Source organism: Eretmochelys imbricata, chromosome 2 (assembly GCF_965152235.1).
Source record: "Eretmochelys imbricata isolate rEreImb1 chromosome 2, rEreImb1.hap1, whole genome shotgun sequence".
Classification (NCBI taxonomy): domain Eukaryota; kingdom Metazoa; phylum Chordata; order Testudines; family Cheloniidae; genus Eretmochelys; species Eretmochelys imbricata.
In genome coordinates this window covers 72273164-72285498 of record NC_135573.1, presented here as the reverse complement: position 1 = coordinate 72285498, position 12335 = coordinate 72273164, and positions in this window count along the sequence as shown.

The window sequence follows — 12335 nt, the reverse complement described above, 5'->3', positions numbered from 1 at the left end:
CAATTTGTTAAATTGATATTTTTAAAATGGTATCAGTGCTCACTCTGTGTAGTAAGTGCTGTTACATCATGTCCAGAAATGCCCCTTTTAGAGGCTGTACTTCCAAAAAGAGGAAGGATAATGTAAGAAATGGGATAGTATTGTTAAGGTTAAGATTTTTGTCATGGGTATTTTTGGTAAAGTCACGGAACGGTTGCAGGCAATAAACAAAAATTAATGGAAGCCTGTGACTTTTACTAAAAATACCTGGGGGAGCTACCAGTTGGAGCCCTGCCAGTGGCTGACCGCTGGCACCTGCTTCAGCCCCGGGGGACGACTCAGCCTGGCCATGGTGCCTGCTCCTGCTCTGGCCCTAGGAGCTGCTGCTCGTGCATCGGGGTCTCACCGCCAGCCCCTGTCCCGGGGGCTTCCATCTGCTCTAGCAGCACTGGGGGCTGACCGCTAGCTGCTGCTCTGGCCCTGCCACCGCTCCTGGGTGCGGATTGACAGCTGCTCCAGCCCTGCAGTGGGCTGAGTCAGCCGAAGAAGTCACAGAAGTCTGTTAAAGTCACAGATTCTGTGACAGAATCGGATCCTTAAGTATTGTTAATGGACTTGACTGGGACTCAAAGTTCAATTCTTGGTTCTGCTCCAGACTTCCTGTGTCCCCTTAGGCAAGTCACGGAGCTTCTCTGTATCGCAGTTCTCCATCTGTGTAGTGGGGATAATACTTCCCTACCTCACAGCCAGTGGTGCTGGAACAGTTTTTGGAATGGGTGTGCTGAGCTGCATCCCTCTTACCCTTGTCCATGCTTGCTGGAGCTGAGGCTGGGAGCAGGGCTGTGGCTCCAGTAGTGGGGGAAGCAGAGTAAGGCAGCTGGGACCCTGCATGTGGGGCTGGCAGCTGGGCGGGACCCTGGAACCAGCAGTGGAGCCCCCAAGCATGGGACCTGTGGCCGAGTGAGACCTGCAGACAAGCAGGGTCCTAGGCTGGCGGCCAGGCGGGACCCTGGGACCAGCAGCAGAGCCCCCTGGGTGGCAGGGGCATGGGGCTGGTGGCCGGGATGCCAGGTGTAAAACTTGGGGGTGCTGCCCCACACCTCTACTTCCCGCGCCTTTGCTCACAGGGCTGTTGTAAGGATGAGTATATTAATGATGGTGAGGGACTCAGATGCTACAGTAATAGGGGGCGTTTACGTGTCACAGTTCCGCGCAACTACACCTGTATTTCCTTCTTGTGGTCCAGCAAGGGTAACCACTCTAGGCTTCCTGGCTAGTATTTCCAGCTGTATGGTTCCCTGCCTATGCTGTGAATTCCACAGTACACAGGCCTTCTTTGCTTTCTCCTCAGAGGCTGTGAAAACTGTCACTGTCTGTACCTGTAAGCTACCAAACAGCCCTTCCTCAGTAAGCACGTTTATTCTTAATGTGTTCTTAAATACATACATAAACTTACCAGAGATCACCCCCAGCTCCAACAAAGGATCTGGTAGGTGCTCAGTCCTTCAAAGCCCACCAAGCGGGATCTCTGTGGTCATAAATTCATAACAGAACAAGCACGGCTTCAAATCGTTCATTCTTTCCTTTGTATGGTTTTGGCTTTTGATCTTGTCCTCATTTAACAAGTAATCACCAGACTAAGGTCACCTCCTGAAGGTGAAGCTTCAAAAGGCTGAGTTCTTGCATAACAGGAGAGGGTATATTTGCATAGACCTCCCCATAGAGATTTCCTGGGAAATCTCCTTCTCTTTTTTGCCCCGAAAGTTCATTCGTCTCACACTTTGTTTAAAATAGTCATCTGAGGTACATAACATTGGCCATGTCCTTCCCCCACAGAGAAGTTATACAATCCCACAATAATACATAAATTTTGCATTTATAATACAGTGGACTTCAAAGCTATTTACGTTTAATTCAATAAGATTGCCCAAAGATATTGCAGGAAACTGCCATACCTGTCACTATAAGTACCTAAAACAGACAGATCCCTTTGTGACTTTGGAAAAGCCACTTAATTTCTCTGTTCCTCCGGCAAGGTTGGGTTGTGTAAGTGCTTGAGAGGCACTCAGATTATTATTGTGATGGGGGTGATATAAGTAGATAGCATAATACAAACATCATTCTGAAATTATGATACCACAGACTACAGCTAAAAAAAAAACAGCACTTCAAAAATACCATGGCGATGCATTTTCACTTCCCCAAAATGAGCACATATTTATGTGAGTCTTGCTTTTACTGCTAAATTATGAATTTCATGTTTTCTGAATAAATTGCTGTGGGTGGTTTATTATAACTTTAAGCAACCCTAGTTGGAGTTGCATGAGTGCTTTGTTTGCCCTGGAGTCTGTAGCTCTTGGGAAATGTGGAATCAGAGCTAGAGCTTCATCTCAGATATTTCATGTTTTTGTAATGAGTGATAATCTTCTGTTATATACACAGCCCCCCCCCCCCAAAAAAACAAAAAAACAAAAAAAACCAACCTCTTTTCTAGCAGGAATGTTAGATTCCTGCTTATTTCACATAGTTATAGTCCCTCTCTCCCACCCCGCAATGATTCCATTCACTTATACCGAAGTGGAGAATATTTCCATGTATACAGTCCAGGAAACTGCAACTCCAAGAGGATCCTACACCAGCAGTCTCATGAGAAGGCTCTTGAGTCTGTTGGAACAGCTATCATCCTGTGTCCCCCCCCCCCCCGTCCCGCCCCCCCCCCCCGAGGATATCTATACTTTCAGGAGAAGTAGCAGACAATAAAACAGGATGGAAGGAGGGCAGTGTTGCAGAGAGAGGAAGAGTCACCAGGGACTTGTTGGGAGATGAAGCAAGGGCAGAGCCCACCAGGTTTTGGGAGGTGAGAGTGAAAACATAGGGTGGCATGAGTAAATTAGGAGGAACTTTTCAGAGGGTGAGAAAATGAATAGGGCATGAGCAAGAGGCAATTCAAAGGTGTATAAGGGGGAGAAGTATTTTGCATGTGTGCTGGGAGTCCATCTGAATATTATGCCACCAGGTTACGAAGCGGGAAAAAAAGAGGATACTTTGGGCCAGATTCTTATCTGGTATAAATCTACATAGCTCAATTGACTTCAGTGCAGCTGCGTTGATTTATGCTAGATGGGATCTGACTCAGACTTTATCTGGCTACTTTTTAACTATAAAGTAAAATGTGAGCTTATACATTCACCTGCTCCAGTACTTCTAAGACACAGGGCACTTTCTTAAAAAAATACATCAGTATAGCATGCAGACATCACGGCTCATATTCTCACTCCCTGTTCCAGCCACTCTGCACTGTTCAGATGGCACACTGGTCAGATGCATATTTCCCTCCAGTTTGGGAGAACTGATGAGCTGAGATGTTGCCCAGACTAGGCTGTAATATCCATTTTAGGATTGACTACAGCATTAATTACTGTCCTATTTAAATATGTATATGTGTAGGAGTTCACAGGGCAGTGGATGCTTTCAAACCTTTGGCAAAATTATGTCCTTCCTTACATCCACACAAACCAATTGAAGCGATTCTGTATTTGTAAAGTGCATGCTAAAGGTCTACACTTAGATCTGTAATGCCAGGAGCATGGTCATCATTTTACAAGATACAGTTACAGCCACATGTTTCACAATATGTGTAGTCCATTACAGTATTTGCAGATGACATTCTATATTCCATGATCACATCTTTTAACTATCACATTAAAAGTTGATACAGATTGAACTAAGATTTCTCTGCCTTCACAATCCTTTTTTTTTTTTAGGTCCTTTGTGTAGACAGCCTACTTACTCTTACTTACTACTTACACAGCCTATTTACTCTTACAAGTTAGTTATTTAAAATGACAAATGCCTTCATCAGTTATATGTTAACCAAAATCATAAGGAAATTTTGAAATGTTTAGCGCTCAGGATATTTTTAAAGCCCCAGAAGGCAATTTCATTTTCTTATGATGAAGAAATAGTGATTATGAAAATAATTAGATAGTAAAGATTATTTAGAAAAATTGTGGCTGATAATTTTCTTACTGTTCCACAATTTATACAGTGTGAATTGTTCATTTGCTCTTATTTTTGATAATTAACAATTTATCTCTGTCTTTATTTATTATAAAAAAGCAGATTTTTTCCCCTGAAGCTACTGAATTGTTTTGTTATCGATTAAGAAATTATGCATTAATCAGATTCAAGACAACCATGGATTGGCATAAAGGAAATATAGAAAGGTAGCAATAACAGTCAATTAAGGCAGTGTGCTGGAAGGCACTGAGGGCCTATGGCATTTGGAACCAGGAACTAGGGCTCCAGGTTGAGAACTTGACAATGTTGCTTTCTTAGTGGTTCATGGAACTCTTTCCTTCCAGTTCAATCTGCAAGGGTTTACCCAATCCAAATTTAACTCTGAATTTTAGTTTTGAACAAGTGCAAAATCTCCAGGTGAAATTCAGTCAGAACTGATGAGTTCCACCTGCCTTTATGTAAAAATAATTAATTTTACCTCATAATCATGCAAAATTCATCAACTCAGGTTCACACAAAATTGGGTCCACGTTTGGTTATGCCCCAGTGTGAGTTTCCAAATGGATTTAAGACGGAGTTCCATGTAGAGCACATTTCAGTAGTGTAATCTCAAAGTAATAGACAGGAATCAGAGTGGCACAGTCTGTCACTGAAAAAAATTGTTGCAATCTCCTGGGCCAAACAGATTCCAAGAGGCTGTTTTGACCACTGTTAATTACCTAACCAAAACTCCAGATTGCCAGCCTTGGTGACAAATGACACACACATTTTATAAAAGTGAAAAATAAACTCTTTACCACATATTCTAGCTGCTTTACCCAGCCTACAGGGATTCTTAACCCTTTTTGGTATAGACATTGTTCTTTTTTATGGAAGAAATTCTTGGTGGAACCTTGGAATAATGTGAATAGTTCAGAATTTGGGGATACTATCTGCCCTTCTTACATTCAGGATAAACAATACCTAGGACTTCAGACCCATTGACAAAATGGTAAACTGTTTGATATAGGGCATATGTATTCCAATTGCTGTTTAGGGAGATACACTGGCATCCTGCTTACTAAAATAACATTTATCATAATTATTGTCAAAGCTAAACAAAACTTCATCTTTTCTGATACAGATTGGGGGGGTGGGGAATAAATCAGTGCTCTAGGTTTCATTTCACTTCTCTCGTTGATTACTTAGTTATATTTAACCAATTAAGACAGACTGACATTTTCTAAGAATTAAAAACATATGTATTCTAAGATACAATTAAGATGTTTTATTGCTAAAAGAGAACAGTTATTTGTCAATGAACATCTCCCCTGGCTACTTCAGCTATAGCCTGTCATGCTCAAAGCAAGCATTTATTTTTTCCCCCTCAGATTGGAGTACATATGATGCCAGTGGCTGTTTTAAATTGATGACAAGGGCTTCAATCTGTGAAGTCTCCATCAGAGAAAGAATAGGGGACACCCAACAAAAAAGACCCTGACACATGTGCTTCTTTAAATGGGCCTGATCTGAGGCCTTTTTGAAGTCAATGAAGAGACTCCCCCATTGTTTTCCATGGGCTTTGGTTCAGGACTATTTTTTTCACTTCCTACAGTGGAGTCATCTTGATTCCTGAATGGATTTTGTAATTTCTTCCTAATTTGTTCATCTTGAATGTCCAACACTGCAGATAACTTTTTCTCATATGCTTTTTCTCATACGCATTATCTTTATTTCCCCCCCACATACTTTCTGGTTAATAACCCTTATCCTACAGAATATCCAGCTTAGTCTCACACTGGAATATTCAATAAATTTGTGCACAAATGCCAGACAGTGAGATGTCAAAATCACATCCCACATTTGAGATGAACAGCTGTTTAGCTAGAAAGCAGAATGTGTCCTCTGGTAATGGGGGCAGAAAAAAAAATAGGAAATACATGACTATGGAAAGGCAGTCTATATAATTTTATAAAGTGTATCTTGTCATTGATTCTTGAGGTGACATGAGTTCTCAGCAGAGTTTGTGAGCTAATGCTGAATTTTCGTCCTCTTTATTTTCTGTTTCCTATATGTTTACTTCTCATCCTCAGAGCTGTCTTGGAATTTTGTCATCCTGTTGCAGCTGTAGAAACTGCAATACCAGCTAAACTAACAGTAATTTATCTTTTATTCAGTGTCATTAGTTAATGGGAGTTTCTGTTTTTATGCAGAAAAAATTCCGGTTTATCTAATCTGACTTTAAATAGTGGTATACATGCTCGATAACATTCTGATCTTACCTGTAATGTGATTTCATCCTGTTGCACTTACCATTGCTGAAAGCATAACTTTCTTTCTTTAATTTTTAGCCTGGTCATCTTCACATGAAAGAAAAGAGTGACCATTGCTATTGGAATCCCCATGAAAGATTTTTAGATCTTCTTTCAGCAGCTGGGAATAAACACATCAATTTGTTTATATCAAAGTTTGTGAAATGTACAGAGAGGTGGCTTCAAAAAGTCAAACATAGGACAGACCTTGCTGGAATATATCTCTACAACAGAATCCCTGTTCAACCCCCTTTTTATTGGGACAGTCTATAACGAAACATTCCATGTTTCATAGATTCTGATCCACCCTCCAATAAATCTACTTAGTTTAGAAATTGTGCATTTAAAATTAAATTATGGGGTTGTATGCTTCATAGCTTGTATAGGCCAAGCTTATTGTGCATACCAGGGGCCTCTTGCATCTCTCCATTCTCCCCCACAAGATCCCTGGGTGCCATCCTCCCATGCCCCTCTGTTTTGGGGCTCCCTGCAACAACCCCCTGTTTCCCCTGCCAGGGGTTCTGTGTATCCCCCATTACCCCTCTACACATACCAAATTCCCCCATACCAGCAGCTCTGTGTGCACCCCCATTTCCCTTCTCTCCATGTCAGGGGCTTTGCATGCACTTCCATTCCCCTTCCACCCTCAGTTCTGGGGTCTCCCAACCTTTGCCAGTGGCTCTATATGCCCCATTCCCCTCTTTTTCCCTCCATGGTGGCTCAGGATCCCCTATTCTCCACACACACACCCCAACCAGGTATCATGTGTATGACCTCTTTACCCTCTGGTCCAGTTCTTCTCACTACCATTATTCTTTCTGTCTAGGAGATAAGTCATTGAGTGTGTCAACATGTTAAACTGTATTGTGAGGATAGGCAGAGATTAGATAAGAGTATGTTTATGCTGGAAGGCAATAATGGGTTTCCATGAACGAGTTATTTGATCTGGGTAAACAATTGCAGGAATACTTGAAACTATAGCTGTGCTAAAGAACTGGCAGGGACTTCATATGTCTCCCATTTCCCATGTTTTGGTTTTCCATTTTTCTCACAAATCAATATATTTCTGGCCATTGATGGCTAGAACATTCCCTGAAAACTTGGAATTGATCAGATGTGGCATTGAAAAGTAATTGCATTAGCCAGACAAACAAATACAGAAATGCTGTTAAATTGAGTGTAAAGCCTTCAAATGATCATGTCCTTACTGAAAACACTGTGAAAATGATTTGTCTGAGGAAGGGCATTCATTTTCAAACTCATGGGTCTCTTTCCATGTATTGGTTTAGCATATCTGAGCTATAGTTGCAGTGTTGCAATCTCAACAGATCCATTTAATTCTCAACTCAAAGATACATATATTTAGACTTGGATAGTAACAGATATAATTGATTACTTTTCCAGTACTTGTGTGGAGTTAAAAAAACCAAACCAACATGACCAGAACTGTCAATTTAAATCATTCAAAATTTTCAGAGGATGAACAGTGGGACAGATATCTATTTGGCTTGAAGATACAAATTGCTCAGTTAATATTTCACTATTAAAAAGGGACTTTGTATCTCTAGATCTGAAATACAAATGTGTTCAAGTAGGCATAAAGCCTATCAAACTGCACGTTCTTATACATTTATCAACTCACCACTTGTTTACTCTTTCTAGAGTAACTATTAGCTTTGCATTTAATCTGCATAAAGTTGCCTTCTTTAATGTTGCTTGATGGCTCACTGCACGTTATTACAGTTAATATTTATGAAAGTAATAAATAACATGAATAGTGCTTTTGTTTGCATCAGCTCCCAATTTACAGCTGGAGATCTTTCAACAATAAAAATTAGAAATGAAATAATATTGTGTCAAGAACAGTCTAAGTAATAGTATGTGGGGAAAACTTCAGTAAAACATGAACTAGCATAGGGGTTCTTGCAACAAATTTTTTGGTGGCCTCAGAATGTGGCTACCAACTCTTCCTGGTGGGTGCTGTGACAATGTTTCCTAAAATAATTAATTTTAGGAAAAAACAAATGTGCACATTATACATGTCCCAGTCATAATAATTCATTAAAAAAAAAAAACACATACATAAACTGAATAATAAAAATAACATACAGTTGTCTCTACTTCTTTACAGAAAAGAAACCCAAATACAATACCATGCAAGCATTGTATGTTTTTGTTGCTGTTTCTTTTGCCTTTGTGGTTGCTATTTCTTTCTTTCTTTGTTTCTTTTTCTTTTTTTTTTTTACTTTTTTTTTTTTTGACTTGCTAGCTAATAAGTCTGCTTCCCTGGAAAGTAATATTTGTACATTTCTTAATATCACTTTTCATAGCAGCAGCTTTGTTAATTAGCTGGCAGGTAGTGAATAGTGATATTAACAAACATACAAATGTCATATTTCACAACAACAGACTTACTCAGCCCTGGCAAGCCGGGGGACAACTTAAGCCTGGGATGGGGAGGTGGGTAGGGAGGCCTGTGGGGGGGAGAGGGGGGTGGGACGGAGAGGCAGCCTGGGCCAGGGCAATGAGGGGGACGGAGCCGGTCGCTACACAGCCAGAGCCCGAAGCCCCAGTCGGAGCCTGCCCGTGCGTGGCAAGAGCCTGCTTCCCGACACCCCGGGGCTGAAGCCGGAAGCCTGAGCCCCACTGCTCTGGGGAAGGTGGGGAACTCACCCTGGCTGGCTCCCGGGGTGACAGGGCCCAATCCCTGCTAGTGGCCCTCGCCCCCATCACTGCCCAGGAGGCTGCGGCCCCAAGCAAAGCCGGGTGCCGCCTCTGAGAAACGCGGAACTAGCAAATCATTTTGAATCTGTTCCCAAATAACCTCCACTTCCTTAACTGTGTGGAATTGCCTCTAAAAAGAAAATGGGGTGGAGGCGGCGTGCCTGAACTTCTCACCTCCCCAAACCCCGGAGCCTGTCGCCCCAAACCCAGCCTGAGAGGGTTAATTTCAGCCTACTGCTTTAAATTGTTGCCACTTTAAGAGGCGAGATTTCCCTGGCTGTGGCGCTCCACATCGCGGCCGTGGGCTGGAACGAGGCCTCTAAAGATGCCCTGGTCCCTCAGCGAGCGGGTTCCACCCGGGGAAAGGCGGCACGGGGCTCTCCTCGCTGCTAGCCTACAATCAGGGGCTCGCTGCCCGGCAGCCCCAGAGCGGGACTAAGTACGGCTGCGATGCCCAGGGTCTGCGTGCCTGTAAACGGCTCCGTTTCCACCTGGTTTACAGGTCGCTCCCCTGCGCGGCGGCGTGTCCGGCGGAATCACCGTTCCGCTGGAAGGCAGCACGGCTCCTGCAGCGCCTTCTTCGCAGGGAGCAAAGGGGCTGAGCAGGACAAACGCGCAGCTCCGGGCCCGACGGCTGGGTAGGTGGCTTCTAACGAGACGCCTTTCCACGGAAGCAGGGGACGGGAGAGCGGGGAGGACCCGCCCCCGCCCCCCCCCTCCCCCTCATGGGCACCCAGCGGGAAAGTGCGCTTGAACTCCGCGCGCGGGGAAGCGCCCCGGCTGCGTGACAGGGGCGAGCCGCCCGCCATCACCGCGCGGGTTCGCGGCCCAGCCTCCGGCCCCCGCCCCGCCGCGGTGCTGCCGAAAGGGCACAGCAGCCCGCGTGTCTGCGGCCGGGGAGCGCGGGGCTGGGTGGGGGTGGGGAGACTTTACCGAGTGCCAATGTATTCCCCGCACCCGGGTACGCCGCCTCTGTGCCAGCCCGGGTGTCGTGTGAGCGCCTGGGAGTGCGGCGGCCTCCTTCCCTGAGCACCCTGGCAGAGCGCAGTTAGCCAGTCCCCTGCTACAAGCGCGTCCCGCCGCGTGGGGTGTGTTCACCAGCCCCCCTGACGGTGCGGGCTCGCTCTCTCCCAGCCCCTCCTTGGTGAGCCCGGCACCGGGGCAGGAGAGGCGAGCAATCGGCAATATACAGGGGTCCACCTAGAGCAGCGTCTTTAAAGATGCGACAAGCGTCTCAAGCCTTTCCCAGCAGGGACCTGGCTTCAGTCATCACTAAGACCATTGCTTTGTCCAGGGATGTGTGTGCGTCTGCTCCACTCTGCCCCCCCACTTCTCCAAGGGTCTGTGCACCTAGCCTCTGTTTGTCAGAGGGTGGAGATGGATGGCAGGAGAGAGATCACTTGATCATTACCTGTTAGGTTCACCCCCTCTGGGGCACCTGGCATTGGCCACTGTGGACAAACAGGACACTGGGCTGGGTGGACCTTTGGTCTGACCCAGTATGGCCATTCTTATGTTCACCTCGATTCCCCTCCTCCCTCTAGAAATGCAGTCTCCTATATCCACAAACTAGAAGGAGAGGAAAAGGCATGTATCCGGGGAAGTGAACAGGTTTGTCACTGATTTATTCTCACTTTTACTGAGCCGTTAAAGGTGCTCTCGGGAAAGGCAGAATTCTACCAGATCCTACCATTTTTGGCTCTAGACCCTCAAATTCCTCTGCATAATTTCTCCTACTTCACACCCACCTAGGCACTCTGAGGCATCCCCCCCGCACAACAGCCTGCAAAATCCCGGATCCACCACTTGGATCTTGTTAGATCCAGCAAATGTGCCCCCAGCATTTCTACCCCGTTAATATGGAACAAGTGTAGGCACTCTTCCTGTACCAACAATAGTCTCGACAGGGCCGCATCCTGACGCAACAGAGCAGCAAATACCCAGATAGGGCACTTCATGCCATGGTATGGCCCTCCAATGTGTAAGTTACTCACAGGGAACACGTTTACCTGGTCTTGTTGCGCGGAAAGACCTGGGAAGCCAATGCACCACTACATTCAAAACCCGGATCTGGATCTTGCCAAATTTTGGCCAGGAACCCTAAAATACAGAACAAGCTTGATTCTATTATTCTACCATTCTACTATTCCTCCCCCCACTCCCTAAAACAAACGTCCCCTCCCTGTCCCCAACAAATGCTAGTACAGAGCTGCACAAACTCTAATTTGGCACCAGGTTATTTCTTTTTGCACCCCCCTGGTTTTCTTACCTAAATTTTAGTACATGTGCAGCTCTCCTAATCTACAGAATCCAGGCCCAAATGTATCATGATGCACCAACACTGCCCCCTACCCCCCCATCATCCCTCTCAATTATATAGAAAGCCGTAAATAAGTTTAACCAGTGAAACTGCAACAAGTTAGGAATATGTATTTTAAATGTTAATGATAAAAGCTGGAGACAAACCTCAGATCTGCGATGTTCCATAAATGATCAGCCATACAAATAATGAAATATGGATGTCTGTTTATCTAATTCCTGTCAAGAGTAGTAATAATCAGGATGTTATTTCCTTAGCAGATGGAAGGACAACAAAATCAAAGTACCAGAGTCCAAATTAGAAAATAGTCAAGGGTTTCTAGACTATGCGATTTAATTGACAAGAAACTGGATGAAGACTATAACGTTTCCTTTAACATTAAAAAAAAGTCTCTGTAGCTTTAAATGAATCTATTAAAAAAGCCGTACATAACTTTTGCTGAATATAGAACTTGATGTATTATGGCTTTCCATCTGCCAAGGAATAAATACACGACAAGCTATACAATGGGGAAACATTGCATTTCATGACGTATAGTAAGAGTGGAGATGGTAAAACGGCATATACAAGCCTAAATTAGCCATTTCTAGCACTATATATGTGCCCAAATTAAAATATCTGCCCTTACAAGATTTTCTGAAGTCCGGATTTTTGATGGAAAAGTAGAAATAACACCTTTTGCTCTGTTTTCAGGGTACAAGTTCTGAGTGTTTGGTGAAACTTTGGCAAGCTCCAAATGTGGGATCTAAATTTATGTGGTATTTTGGCTTTCGGACACATCCATGTGGAGTTTTAAGGTACAACAGGAGACGCTAAATGAATTCTCTGTTTAGACAATAGAATGTGGAGGTTCCAGGGCAAAACCAGGACCTGCTAATAGTCAGTTGCAAGGTTTTATGGTTGATGTGGAAAGCACTGATGTCCCTGATACAGATTTAGGTAGGGTAGGTCAGGAGTGGGTCGTACAATAGAGAAGCCACATTTATTCTCTATCCCGGTGG